The 15,587-nt window shown below is 45.1% G+C and overlaps 2 pseudogenes; one reads left to right on the forward strand and one right to left on the reverse strand.

The window, feature by feature from the left end:
• Nucleotides 1-4,631: 4,631 nt before the first annotated feature.
• LOC125387966 (fructose-bisphosphate aldolase A pseudogene) lies at nt 4,632-5,616 on the reverse strand (annotated as a pseudogene).
• Nucleotides 5,617-6,265: 649 nt separating this feature from the next.
• Nucleotides 6,266-6,864, forward strand: LOC125387855 (large ribosomal subunit protein uL22 pseudogene; annotated as a pseudogene).
• The last annotated feature ends 8,723 nt before the right edge of the window (nt 6,865-15,587 follow it).

The following is a 15,587-nucleotide window of genomic DNA, read 5'->3' on the forward strand; positions in this document are numbered from 1 at the left end:
TGTGAAATCAACCAAAATTAACATAAAACATTGCTCCAAAGCAGCTGCAGGGAAAGTCTAGTGAACAGAACCCAAGGAGTCAGGATCGGGCATTACATGACAACTTTCTCCCTGTCCCATCCCACTCTGAGTTCCATTTGGAGGGTGGAAACCTTTGGCAGAAGAACAATAAAGCCAGGTGCAGTGAAACACGCCTGCAAATAGACCCATATGCAGGAGGCAGAAGCAGGAGGATCACCACAAGCTCGAAGCCAGCCTGGGCTGCATAGCAAGGTTCCCATCTCCAAAAAACTAACTAAGGGGCTCAGGAGATGGCTTCGTGAGTAAACTCTCCCCTGCGATCATGATCCCCTGAGCTCAGACCCCCAGAATTACATGAAGCCGGGTGTGGGAGCACATATCTGCAATGCCAGACAGCTTGGTGTGTGAAACAGAACATGAGACCCCATGTCACGGCGGGAAGATCAAGACTCATGACCAAAGCTGTCGTCTCACCTCTGCACGCACCCTATGTCTGGCATGAGCATGCCCACACTCACACCATACTACAACATGATGCTTTTTCTCAAAAGAAGAAAAAAAAGGCCCTAAGTAAATAAAGCCGCTGAACCTGGATAGGAAGACTTCCACTTTCCACGGGGCTGCTGTCCGGAAAAGAGGGAGACATTTCAAGTCCTTTGCTCACCAGCCAAGACCGACAGAGTGGCCGGAAGAGTAGAGGATGAGCAGAGCCTGGGCCTGCGTACAAGCAACGGCATGTTATCCTGTGGCTGGTTCCGGATGGGTAGACCAGGAGGCGGTAGGGATTGTTATTAGAATTGTATTATAGAAGGGGTCTCCACCGTGAGTGAAGTCAAAATTAATGCTGCAAAAAAGATTAAGTTTCTCAGCTGCTTGCCACTTACTCCGAGAGATGAATGGTTTGCCCAAGGAGAGGAATGTAGGCTTTTAGTGTATGTTGACTTACCTGAGTGAATCTAAAGAATAATATTTCCAAACAGAAGCATTAATAACCTGAAATTTTAAGATTATAATACACTAGTATATTTCACAATAAGAAATAATAACTGTGACAAAGCAAATTATTTAGGATAATGCTGGGGTTTTTCCCCAACTATAAACTGGTGAAATTATTGACAATGTGGTGCTTTTAAGTAAATGTTTTTGATAGACTTAAGTAAGCAGCATTACATGAAGCTGCCATGTCGTTCTATCAGCCCCTAAAAGTCAAGGGATCATAGATACACTGGGTATTATATTCCATACCTATAATTCTAGTGGTCAGGGGCTGAAGCAGGAGGATCAAAGATTTAAAGCAAGTTCAAAGCCAGCCTGAGATACATGAGATCTTATTTCAAATAAGATCCGGGGATCTAGACTAATTAATAACATATACAACGCCTTGGGTTTAATCCCCAGTCCTGGATAAACCAGGGATGATGGTGCATGGTTGTAATCCCAGCATTTGAGAGGCATCGACAGGAGAATCAGAAGTTCAAAGTCACTTTTGGTTACATATGTTTTATGCTGAGGTCAACCTGGGAACAAGAGTCTGTGTCTCAAAAGAGAGAGAGAGAATAGAAGGACCATTAAGTGGTAGATGTATAAATAAAGGCTACATCTGGTCCAGACATCTTTCTTTTCCCTTTCTGTAAATGTACATATAGCGTACATAACAGCAACCACACGAGTTTCTGTGCACTTTACTATGGTCTAAATGCATGTGCCTCCAAAATTCATACACTGACGGGGAACCCTAAGTGGGTGGCTTTGAGAAACGAGGCCCTTGGCAAGTGGTGAGGGCAAACCCCAGGGAACCTTCTATCCTTCTCAAGACACGGAAGTGGGGTACAGATGGAACAAGAATACAGACCGTCTCCAGATACTCTGCCTGCAGGAGTTTTGACCTCGGACGTCTCCTCGTCTAGAACCAACTTAGCCAAAGTTGGTTGCCTCAACATTGCAAATGAGACTTTGGGTGATTGTCCAGGTAGTCAGTTGTCTCTATCATTTGGTGCACATTTTGAAAGTTTCTCGATTGTACTTCCTGTTTACTCAAGTAATATTTTTTCCCTCCTCAGATCTTTGATGGAGTTGAAGATGAGATAATTGTAATTACTTTCCTCAGGATTTAGTCAAGCTTAATTTCAATACAATAGTTAGACTTCTTAAAATAGAATGTTTAATAAAACTTTTGTTATGCATTCCTTGCTTAATATTGTTTATTGTTTGTAATTTTATATTTGGTATCTGTTCCTATTGTATATAGTTGTATTGGGTTTGGATCGATCTTGTTTAGACAAAAGGGGGAGATGATGGGGAAACTCTGTCAACCAGTCACATCTGGTTAGGGTGTGGCTACCTGTAGCCCAGGTAGCAAAACTGGTAGGACACGGGCTCTCTCTCTCTCTCTCTCTCTCTCTCTCTCTCTCTCTCTCTCTCTCTCTCTCTCTCTCTGTGCAGTGTCCACCGGACCGAGTGGATTTCAGACCTCCCACTCTTGTAGCGTGAGTTTTTCCCTTTTTCAACTATTAAAAAATAACTGCTATTCTTGAGCTGGTCTGGTTCTTTACCGTACCAACCTAATTCGTCAACAGATATCCATTTTTCCATTCCAACTCTTCCCTGCCTTTCTTTTAAAAAATTCATAAGTCTCTACTTCTTGTTGCTTGCGAGTGTTCTGGACTGAGCTGTTTTCTTTCTTGTAATTGCTTGGGTTTCCCTTTGCAATGCCTTGCTGGATGGGGCATTAGAAACACCTGTGGCTACAACTCCACTCCTGCTGTCTTGGTGTCTTCCCTGACACCAAAGCAATGGAACCCTTGCTCCATTGTGGGTCAGCTTGAATTGGAGACTATGTAGGACCTGCCAGGTGCTATCTCATTTCTGTTTTCAGAATTCCATTACTACCAACCTAAAGCAATGAAAGTCAGTTCTTCTTTCACTCCCGAAGAAAGAGTGGTTCCCACCATCTCTAAAGACAGTCCTATTCAATATTAAAATTCACCATAGAGAAGTCATACACAGTTGTGTAAAATGCAATTATCCTTGTTTTATAGTTTTTTAATTACAAAATTAATCCCAAATGTATTACTGGGTATACTGGTATGCAGCTGTCACCCTGGAAGATAAAGGAGAAAAGACCTTGAATTCAGGGCCACCCTGGCCTATCTAGGAAGACCCTGTTTTACAAACTACATACATATTAAATGTAACTTTAAATATCATTTATTCTTTATCCTTATTTTCTACCAGAAAAATCTGCAAATGGCATTTTATTCTAGAAGTTGTAAAGCCAGTAATGTAGGAAACATACTTTGTAAGTTTTCTAGAATGCTGGGGTGGTTTGCTGAGAAAATACAGGGAAGGTAGAAAATATCCACGGCTCTAGAGGGCAGGTGTAACTATGAACACTAGAATTTTGACTCCTGCCAGAAGATTTTGAAGCCTCCCTTCCTCCAGAGGTGAGTCCTCTTTTAATTTGGGGTTCCTACTCTGGTGCTACCTTTTCACCAAAGAACCTTAAAGTAAATGAAATTGGGGTTCACAGAAATCTCGTCACTCACAGCTTGAAGGTGCCCATGCCTATAAATGACTGGACCCCGGTCTCTTTCTGACACTAAAGTTTTATCACATATTAATCACTGTTCACCCGAGCTCCGCATTTCCCTGCCTTCAGTAGCTCTAGACGCCTACAAATATGTTTTGCTATAAATTACTGGCACCGTTGCTGTTGATATTCGGCGTAATCAAACATTTGTAAGCAGGCTGCCTTTTCAATCTGCTCAGTTGATGCACTTTACCTGATCTTTCATTAAAGCAATCAAAGCACGCGCTGTGTCGCATCTAATGAATGTTGCATGTATGATTAAGTGCTTTCATTCATATTGCAAGTTTGATTTAATGTAATCTGCCTTTCAGACAGCCATTAGCCCAGCTCCTATGTGAATTCGATTAATTGGCTGAATTCTTCCAGATGTCCATTAGGCATTACAGGAATTTGTGGAAACAGCAGGGACTGTCTAGCACAGGACCAAACAATGAAATGTTATATTGCTGCCATGACTTACCAAAAGCTGGATTCATTTTCATTAATAAAACATCTGTACTCTGCACAGCTATGCATCGAGATGCGTTTATTTTATATGTTTATTTCTCTCATGACTGTGAAAAGATAGTTAAACACATTTGCTGATATGTAGAGCCGAGGCTTGGCAGGTGCTGACTGTCAAAACAGTCCAGTTTTCTAAGCTTACAGTAGGGCCTAGGCAGAAGGCAGGAAACTAAGAAACACCTGTTTGAAGCGGACTTACTGCCACGGGAAGGCTGTAAGTGATATTAGAGACATACCCTGAAGATGACTTGATGTTCTACGCCGTTCGTTCCTATCCAGTCTTCAAGAGAAAGGGGTGGAGGTGGCTCTGTTATATAAGGGGCACCTTATATATAGTTGTTGACGAGCAGCGGGCTAGAAGGGATGGCAGAGTCAGCATTCACAGACAACACCACACACCAAAGTCGTGAGGGGCAGCAAGAGTGACTGACAGGAAAGAGCCCTGAGGCCTCCTCTCAAGAGCAGGCGGGTAGGCCGGGGCTGAGGTGTTGGAGGGGCAGCCCTAGGCCACCTCTGCTCAGTAGACATGGTTAGAGACAAAGAGGGAGTCAGCTGGCTGCTGCCCCTGACTGACCACTTGGAGTGCGGTCAGCTACTTTCTTTGACCAGCGAGACTGTCAGCTAGGGCAGGCTTAATGTTCTCCCCCTGGGCAGCCTTCATGTTCTCAGTTTTCTCACTCAAGCCTTTTTAGAAGCCTGCAGGGCTTGGCCGGCTGTAGGAGAATGTCAAGGCCCATGGCTTCAGCAGGGGGAACTCGTTGCTAGCCTTGAGGTTGGCGGTACAGCCTCTTCCTCAGGGAAGTGATCCCTGGGACAGCAGGGGGCACTGTGTGAGGAAGTGCTGTGACATGACTATCTCCTCATTGGAAAATTTCCAGATGCAAGCATGGCCTGGGGTGACCATGTTAGGCTTAAGCAAGGTACCTTCCAGGTAGACAAGGTGGCTCAAGGCCAGTACCTTCTCAGTTACACACTGATGGCACGTCAAGTCATGGTCACCATCAGGGAGGATTTCGGGCTCCAGGATGGGTACAATGCAATTCTGCTGACAGATGCTGGCATAAGGAGTCAGAACATTGGCATTTTCCGTGTGTTCCCCAATCTTCAGCACAAAACGCCGCTTGGCAAAGTCGGCTCCATCCTTGTACTGGGCACAGCGTCCAGACAGCTCATTCAGCCCATGGGTGGTGGTCTCGCCATTAGTTCCTGCCAGGGGCACCACGCGCTTGTCTACCTTAATGCCCACAATGCCACCCTTGGACTTGATAATTTGGGGGAAAGGACGTCCAACACTGCCTTCTGGTACAGTGTCACGTGGAAGAGGATCACGCCCCCAATGCAGAGATTCACACAGACCGCAGCAGTGTCTGTTCTCTGGGTTCTCAGTGCCAATGACTGCAGCCCCTGCCCGGAGTCACATCTCGGTGAGCGACATCTGACAGCTCCTTCTTCTGCTCCGGGGTCAGTGCTGGGTATAAGTAGGACATAGTGCTGGTGGCCTCACGTTCCTGGCACAGAAGTGGAGAGCGGGGTAAGCCCGCTGCGTGTCGTGGCAGGGGAGTGAGAGGCCTGTGGAGCCAACGCTGCTAGGGTTGCCAGAACCTGGATCTGTGGCGTGTTTTGAGAGAATGCACCCTGTGCATCTGGTGATCCCGGGGAGCGGATCAGGCTGGTCTCACTTAGGAGAGCACCTGTCTCTGACTCCCCAGTACTGGGATTAAAGATGTGCGCCCCCACCGCACAGCTCAAAAGTTAATATTCAACAAGAAAAGCGGCAGTTTCCAACCAGTTAATTACCTGAAATTCAAAGAATCACGCTAAAATTACTTTTTTTGTGTTTTTTTTTTTTACAAGGATCTACAAATTAATTTTACTAACCGAAGCTTAAAATCTTGGGCTGGAGTTCGGCAGTTGAGAGTGCTTACTGCCTTTGCAGAGGACCTGAGTTTGGTCCCCAGCACCCACGTGGAGCGACTCATAACCACCTATAACTCCAGCTCCAGGGCACCCAATATTCTCTTATGGCGGCCTCGGACACTGCATACATGTGTTGACCATATATACACAGAAACAGTACTACACATAAAATAAAAATAAGTAAACCTCTTTTTTAAGCTAAAACTCTTGAAATGGGCTCTTCCTGTAAGCGGCCAGAGGTGACCCGTGAAGATGGTTCGCTACTCTCTTGACCCGGAAAACTCTACAAAATCATGCAAATTGAGAGGATCAAACCTTCGGGTTCACTTTAAGAACACCCGTGAAATGGCCCAGGCCATGAAGGGTATGCATATCCGAAAAGCCACCAAGTATCTGAAAGATGTCACTTTGAAGAAGCAGTGTGTGCCATTCCGACAGTAAAATGGTGGAGTTGGTAGGTGCGCCCAGGCCAAACAGTGGGGCTGGACACAGGGTCGGTGGCCGAAAAAGTGTGCGGAATTTTTGCTGCACATGCTTAAAAATGCAGAGAGCAATGCTGAACTGAAGGGTTTAGACGTAGACTCTCTGGTCATTGAGCACATCCAGGTGAACAAAGCACCTAAGGTGCCCCGACGAACTTACAGAGCTCATGGCCAGATTAACCCATACATGAGCTCCCCCTGCCACATTGAGATGATCCTCACTGAAAAGGAACAGATTGTTCCAAAGCCAGAAGAGGAGGTTGCACAGAAGAAAAAGATATCCCAGAAGAAACTAAAGAAACAAAAACTTCTGGCTCGGGAATAAATTCAACATGAAATAAATGCAGATAAAAGTAAAAAAAAATCTTGTAATGGTGTAACTTTATAAAATACTGTTTTATAATTAAATATAATCTCTGATATAAAAACAGTATAGAAATTTAAGACTGAAATACCTATTATCCCTTCTTTTTAAAAAACTTTTATTATTTAATGTGTATGTGTGTGAGAGAGAGAGGGGTGTGTGTGTGTGTACATCTGTGTGCATCTATGTGAGAGTGTATGTGTCTGTGTGAGACTGTGAGTGTGTGTCTGTGTGCATCGGTGTGAGAGTGTGTGTCTCTGTGTGTGTCTGTGTGTGTCTGTGCAAGAGTATTGTGAGTGTGGGTATTTGTATATGAGAGAGAGTGTGAGAGAAAGTGTGTGTGAGAGAGAGAGTGAGAGGAAAGAGAGGAGAAAGAAGAGAGAGGAGGAAGAGGGGGGAGAGAGAGAGAGAGAGAGAGAGAGAGAGAGAGAGAGAGTGTGTATGTGTTACATTTATGAGTTACTCCATATTGCTATGGACCATTATGCTATGGTCCAGCCAGTTCACAGAGAGGCTGAGAATCTAGTAGTTTCTCAGTCCCTGAGACTGGCGGTCTCAGCAATCTCGGTCTGGTGCTGAAGATGGAGGATTCCTGGTGAGCTGGTCTTCTATCAGAAGCTGCCTCTAATATCCACAGAGGAACGCTGCTACAACAAAACAGATGAACTTGCCTACCAGAATGAGGGCAAGCAGGCAAAAAGCAAAAGCTCCCTTCTTCTGTGTCCCTTGACTGAGCTGCCACCAGAAGGAGCTGTACACATCCAGGGTTCTTCTGCTTCGGGTGATTCTATCAGGAAAATCCCTCCCAGGAGTGCCCGAAGGTTTCCGTTTCAGCTGATTCCGGATGCCGTCATGCTGATGATCAAGATTAGTCGTCACACTAAGAAGTCTATTTGAGAAGATATATTCTTCTTACCCTAGTAGAGGTCAGGTGTTCCTGAGCTATTGTTCAGGGCTAGGTATTTCCATGAATGAACGTAAGTTGCCTGACATTTAGGGACTTGATTTGTTCTCTGCTTTATCCTAAAATTACTGGGGATTTGAAATACTGTTAGACACACAGTAACCAGCGGAGGCATGGCAGTGCGGCCTGAGATCCCAGCAATCAGGAGGCTAACGCAGGAAGATCGGGAGTTTGTTGCCAGCCAGAGACATTGAATTTTTTTAAATGTAGTCAATAAAATATTTTTTTGTTCTTTGGAATTTTCATTGATTTATTTTTTTGAGCGAGGAGCCTTACTATGCTATCCAAGCTGGCCTTGAACTCCTGGCCTCAAATGATCCTGAGTAGCAGGCAGAGACAAGCTCACACTGCCACATGGCTTGTATGTTAAGTGAGTGGATGATTCGGGCTATTGCATTATATGACCTCTGTTTTAGATTTATTCTCAGAGGCAACCTTAATTTCAAAGTCATGGGCAACCCTAGTGTTGCCTCCCATGGGTTCACCATGAGAAGCAAAATCAGCCATTACTTTAGCCCTTTCGCAGCATGAGTATTTTGTGTGATTAGAAACTTGACTTTTAGGATCCGCCTTTGACAAGTAAATGGTGAGTTCCCAACCAAAGAATAAGATGTGTGAAGAGAAGTGGGGGTGGCTGAATGCCATTTCTTGGGGTGCTTGTGATGGGCAACTGGACCCAAAAGCTTTGTCATATGTAAGTGAATGTCGCCAGATACGCCTGCATTCACAACAAATGCAAGGGGCAAGCTCTTCAGCTTCTACGGAAGCAACGCTCCAAAGTTTCCTGAAACTTCGACTAATTAGAAATGAAACGCAGCCAGCAAAGCCCTGGCCATTTCTAATTTACAATATTGCTTTGCTTCCAAGGTAAATGCGGACAAGTCACAACTCCTTTTGATGCCTGAGGGATTGAAAAAATTAAATCAGCAGGATTGGCTATTGATGTTTTCTAGCAAATGTTTTGAAATCTCTGTCTTTCATCCATCTTGCAGGAAACAGGATTGCTTTCTGGGCCTTCAAAGATATTAATTCCTTTAATAAATCCTTCCTTGGACGTTGAGAACTTCCAAGGGTTAGCTTTCTGTAGCAATCTCTCCATCAGGGGTGAATGTTGCCCTCAGGCAGATTCCCAATCTTTTTTTCAAGTATCATCACTCTTGGTCTGGAACTGGAGTGAACCAACATTACAAGAGATTAAGCACACCTTCTGTCCAGTCCTTTCAGAAGATTTCCTAATTATATTCCTTGCAAAGCAAATCTTGAGATAGGCCGTTTGCCTTCCTAGGGATCAGCACTTCAAGAGATAATGCAGAGACAGCGGTCACTGTCCCCCCTCCGCTCTTTGACCCCCGCTCTAACCAATGCCAAGAACATGGATAGGGTGTGGGCTGGGACTAGGAGGGGTTGGGGGAAGAGCTGGATTAAGACGATCAAAACACATTGTATGTGTGGGTGCTATTCTCAAAGAATTAATACAAATATCATATTTTTAAAAAACAATGATGGAGAGTGAGATTCCTAAAATACGGTGGCTATGTGTCATTCTAGAAAAATAGAGGAAAGAAATGAAAGTGTTCAGCCATAGTAGTGCGTGTGTCTGCCTGGTGGGGAGGGACAGTGGCAGGGTGGGGGGGATTCTGTAATGCATCCACTCTTCAATAGGCTTTATCCAAGGCTTCCACAAAGATAGTAGAAATGAGAGGGTACCACCTTGCTCTTGAGGACAGCGTTACGTCAGTGTCTTTCATTAAAGGGAGCACCGAGGACATTGGTCTAGCATGTTGTAGTAAGGTATTTTCTGTACATTCCTGTTTAAGGAGGGGACATGAACGTGCCTCTGCTGAAAGAGTGGACCTTTTTCCTTTTCGTCCAAGCCTTTCAAAAGAGAAAAGGGAAGGATACATAGACTGGCTTTCTGGGGAAGGAAAATGCTTGATGAGAAATATAACCAAGCTCTGCTGAACACTAAAGAGAGAGTGTTTGTGAGCCTCTTAATTATAGAAAGTGGGGTGGCATGTGGGGAGATGATGGTGTGATGGCCAGTTCAGATGGCAGAATTAAAGTATTCTGGGGACAACCATTGGGGTTCTGGCCTCTCTTCATGATGAACCTTTAGCTATTGGTCTTTATGATTGACTTTAGACTCATATTTCCCAAAATCAAATGTGTTAAGCGAATTAACCCTACACAAATAATCAATACTGTCACATTGCTAATGACTATTGAACCATATAATTACAGATCTATTTCATCTTGCCAATTTTTTTCTTATTAAGATGCAATGATGCAAATTTAAATTGAGGGTATAGCTTCATGGCAGACTGCTTATCTAGTGTACACAAAGTTCTAGGTTTATTCCCAGCTCTGTGAACATAGGGAGGGAAAGCACACATGTAGAGAGCAGACGACAACCTTCAGAACTCAATTCTCACCTTGTCGAGGCAGGGTCTCTCACCGCCCTCCTTGTCCAGGCAGGGTCTCTCACCGCCCACCTTGCCAAGGCAGGGTCTCTCTTGATTTTATTGCTATGTTCTACACTCCAGGATAGCTGGCCAATGAGCTTCTGGTATGATTCTCCCCTCTCTACCTTCCACTGCAGATGTGCTGAGGTTAGAGATGCACACCTACATCGCATTTGACTTTTCTTTGCACGCGGGTTCTGCTGAGCACCCCCGAGTCTTCTATAAGCAGCCGGGAAGAGGGGCTCCAAAGGTCTCCCATGCCTTGTCTTCTGCAGACAAGAGCTGGACAGCTCCCAGCTCTCCTGGTCTATTCTCTCCCAACAGAAACACTACAGAACACCAAAGACTGAGGAACTCAAAGCACAAGCTGAAATCCAGCCAAATGTTTACAGCCTCCGAATAAACAGTCAGTCAAGAAAAAGGCAATTGGGGACTAGTGGGAAAAGCCAGGGGTCTCCTACTGGGTAATGTCCGGGTTGAAGGGGCAGCCACTTGTATTCCTAGTATAGGCCCTCGCTTCTGGTCCCTGAGGGAGAAGAGATTAACTTATCTGTGAATTACTAGGCATGTCTATGCCTACTACTCTGAGGCTGCCCAAGGGACTGATTCAAGGCGGACCTCAGTTTTCTCTAACTCTGAACTCACTCCAGTCAAAACAGCAACAATAGCTCATGGCTGCCCACCGGTAGCCCTGGCTACTGCAGAGGCTGAGACCAAAGCGCACGGTCTCAAGGGACAAACAAAAACTTCAAAGGCAAGCTACCGCCCCTCACACACTGAGGGTTGAAGCCGAGGACTATCACAGATGCCCTAAGTCTCAGGAGGACACAGTCAGGGTGATTCTTTGGGAAATCACCCATGGGGGCCAGGGAGAAGGTTCACCCAGTAAAGAGGCGCTTGCTGCCAATCTGAGTTTAATCCCCAGAGCCCACATAATGGACGGAGAAAACCTCCTCCCACAAGCTGTTCTCTGACCTCTACATGCATCCCCTTATACACATCACAAAATAAATAAATTTAAAAATAAAAAAGGGCGCCCTCTGTTCACAAAGACGCCCAGGGGAATTTGGAAAGCCACGTGCATGATGAGAACATGGTGGGAGCTCAGAAAAGACCTGAGACACATCAACGAACTTAAAGGGAGACTTGATTTGGTCTAGGGTAGGTTTCGTGTAGCGTAGGCTATCTCAAATTCCCTATGTATTGGAGGATGATCTCAAACTTCTGATTCCCCCACCTTTGCTCCTAAGCACTGAGATTAAAAGCATAGAGCCCACAGTTGGCTTTTTGTAGTTGTTGTTTAAGCAAGGGTCCCGGTGTAAAATAGGTTAACCTCCAGGTCATTTTGGAGCTGAAGTTGACCATGAACACCTGATCTTCCTTCCTCCACTCCCAGAGTGCTGGGATTCTAGGGGTGCCACCACAACCAGCTAGAATCGGGAATTTAAAGACAGACTGATTTGCATAATTAAATCTGAGGAACAAAAATGAAGAACGAAGAAGATGAATAAAGACTGAGGGATTTGTGGGGACCATCAGTAGGTGACAGATTATTTCTAAGAACCATGACCTAACACTTCTGTCAAAGACAGAAGTCCATGCCAGGATGACTTTGGTGGTGCAGTCTATGAGGTACCTAATGAAGGCTTCATACCTGGGCATGAATGTGGTGCTGTGGCACCATGATTGCTTAGCTGCATGAGCCATCAATTTAATTCCCAGTACTGCAAATCAATAAATAAAATCAGATTATAAAATTCTACCTGTATTGTAATTTCAATTGCATAGAGTTATATATACGTATATTCTAGTACCAGAGGCAACACAGAACAGTGAATTAAAACTATTGATTTCATGTGAAAGACGTAGATATTTGAAATATTTTTGCTATAATGCTATTCATGTGAGAAATAAAAACTATCTTAAAGCATCATAATTATCAGCTGAGCGTGGTTGGTACATCCCTATTATCTCAGCACTTAGAAAACTGAGGTGGTAGGATCACAAGTTGAGGGATAGCCTGGTCTATTCAGCAAGCCTATGTCTCAGAAAAAAAAAAAACAAGCAGGGGCTGGGGAGATGATTTGATAGGTAAAGCATTTGTCATGCAAGCATAAGGACCAGATCCTAGGTGAAGTTGGATACAGACATGAGCATCTGTAACCCCAGCACTCCGGAAGCAAGATGAGACAGGAGAATCCACAGAGGCTAGCCTGAGGTAAGCCATGGTAAACACGGAACTGTCAAACAAGGTGTGGAAGGACGGAACTAACACCCAAGGTTGTTCTCTGACCTCCACACATGGATACTGTAGATCACATGTGCCCACACTCCCACATACAAACATGCACAGACACATGTGGATCACATGTGCCTACACTCCCACATACAAACACACATAGACACACATGGATCACATATGCCTACACTCCCACATGCAAACACGCACAGACACACATGGATCACATGTGCCTACACTCCCACATACAAACACGCACAGACACACGTGGATCACATGTGTCTACACTTCCACATACAAACACGCAGAGACACACGTGGGTCACATGTGCCTACACTCCCACATACAAACACGCACAGGCACATGTGGGTCACATGTGCCTACACTCCCACATACAAACACACACAGACACACGTGGGTCACATGTGCCTACACTCCCACATACAAACACACACAGACAGGGAGAGAGAGGGAGGAGAGAGAGACACACACACACACACACACACACACACACGAACACACACACACACTAAGCTTTTTGAAGCCATAATTAGTGCAGGACATAGAAGAGAATGAAATGATCACAAGTTTTAGAGGGACATCACAACTAGTTATGGGGTCTAAGACAATGGTTCTCAATCTCCCTAATGCTTCCATCATTAAAACAGTTCCTCATACTGTGCTATCCCCACTGTGAAATTATTTTGCTGCTACTTCATAACTGTAGTTTGCTATTGTTATGAATTGTAATGTAAATATCTGATATGCAGAATATCTGATACATGAACCCCAAAGGAGTCACAAACCACAGGTTGAGAACTGCTGGTCTAAGATAAGCCCTTTACTTAATTATGATTAAAATTTGCATTTATCACATAAATATTACAAAATAATTTTGAAGTACATTAAAGCAGGTGCAGTAACATATCCGTAACAACAGCATTTGAGAGCTGGAGGGGAAAAAATTCAGGAATTCAAATCCAGCGTTAGCTGTAGATCAACTTCTAGCTCAGCCTGCGTAACATGAGATCCTGTCTTGAATAAAAGAAAAACCAAGGGACTGGAGGGATGGCTCAGGGGTTAAGAGCCCTGGCTGCTCTCCCAGAGGTCCTGAGTTTAATTCCCAGCACCCACATGGTGACTCAGAACCATCTGTAATGGGATCTGATGCCCTCTTCTGTCACAAAGGCATACATGCAAACTGCACACCGTATACATAAAATACATAAATAGATAAATCTTTACGAAAGTTAGAGAGAGAAAGAGACCAAGGCCAGCTCATAAGACGGTTCAGCAACTAAAGAAGCTTGTAGAACAAACCTGACAGCCAACTTGACTTTGACCTCCAGAACCTATGTTCAGGTGGGAGGGGATGGACTTCACAAAGTTGTCCTCTGCCCGCCACGCGCCGTATACACACAGCCATGTGCACACAGACAAATGCTAAGCAATTTTCAGTTAAAAAAAAAGAACCTCCACTCTCATATCTATAAACACAGTAGCAGTATATCGGTGTTGTCTTTACAAAAAGAAGTAAAGCCAGGCAGGGTGCTATATGCCTGGCTGCCCAGCACTTAGGGAGAGAGGCAGGAAGATAAGGGTTCAAGACCCTCCTGGACTGTATGACAGATGTCAGAAGACCAGGTGACAAACCCCCAATGGCTCTGCGTGTGGCCTAGGGGTGGAGCGCTTACATAGCCTGCAGAAGGACTAGGGTCTGCCTGGGGTAGAGGGCGGAGAACAGCTGCTGCCCTTGAGTCTGGGAGACACCAGAATTTTAAGAGGAAGGGATCCGTTGGGGTGTCAGTCAATACAGCAGGACAGTTGTGGGCCATCACGGGCCACAGGCACAACCTCAGTAAACTCCACCCATCTCGCTTAGAGCCTAAGAGGAAAATTCTCACTTTCACTCTTTATTTTTTAATGGAAGAAAAAAACCCAAGATACCAAAAAGGTCATTTGGTGTGGACTGGAGGGCACAGTAGCATGGCAGGTCCTTGGATTTCCTCTATCACTCGTGTTTCCTGCTATTAACTGGCCTGCCCATTCCTGAAGTCTTTCGCAACAAAGTAAACAAAGAACGTAGATGCATACTGATCATGAGAATTAACAAAATGCCAGATTGGATGATTGCATCCTGGGAAGCAAAACAGGCTAAAATTTATCACAGGTGGCATCAGCTGGGCAGCATTGAAAAGACACATACGCACGTGCCCTCACACATACAATCCTCATCAGAAAACATAAGTTTCTCCATTTTCTGCTTATGATTATAACCTGCCCGGAGAAGTGAGCTTCAGTGGTGATTATAGACACGGGGAAATAGACATGAATGGGGGTGCTTTGACAGCCTCCTTGTGAGAAAGAGGGCGCAGGCTCTTCCGCAGGAGCTGCCAGTCCCCCACATAAGCCAGGTTGCACCAACCATAACTCCCTGGACGATAGGAAGCGTCCGGCTTCATAGGCGGCAAGATGACCTCTGGCGAAGTTGGGGCGAAGTTGACAAACAGGTTGTGTTGTGCGTGGCCCGCTTGTGGGACTGCTAAGCTTTTTTGTTTTGTTTTTGGGGTTTTGTTGTTGTTGTTGCTGCTGCTGTCGTCGCTATTTTGGTTTGGTTTGGCTTTTGGTCTTTTGAGACAGAGTTTCTCTCCATAGCCCAGGCTGTCCTGGAACTCACGCTATAGACCAGGCTGGCCTTGAACTCAGATCTGCCTACCTCTGCCTCCCCTAGTGCTGGAATTTAAGGCTTGTGCTGCCACAGCCTGGTTGAAGCTGCTAAGTCTCAACAGCCGAGGAACCTTCCCCCGGGATGGACCGGATCCCAGCCGCTGCCATTCCTACACATGCCACGCTCACTGTCTTAGAAACACAGCCGGATTTTATGAAATCCTAGCAGAGTCGTGCGAAAGGTGGGATGGTGTCACTTCTTCCTCTTGTCACCAATTCGGCAAACTATTTCTGCGGGTGCGTGCGCAGGTCCCCAGAAGCGCCTTCTAACACTAATCGCACTGTCTGGAGAGGAAAGCCAAGCCGATTTAATGCAGA

This window comes from Myodes glareolus, chromosome 11 (assembly GCF_982192425.1).
Source record: "Myodes glareolus chromosome 11, mMyoGla1.1, whole genome shotgun sequence".
Taxonomy (NCBI): domain Eukaryota; kingdom Metazoa; phylum Chordata; class Mammalia; order Rodentia; family Cricetidae; genus Myodes; species Myodes glareolus.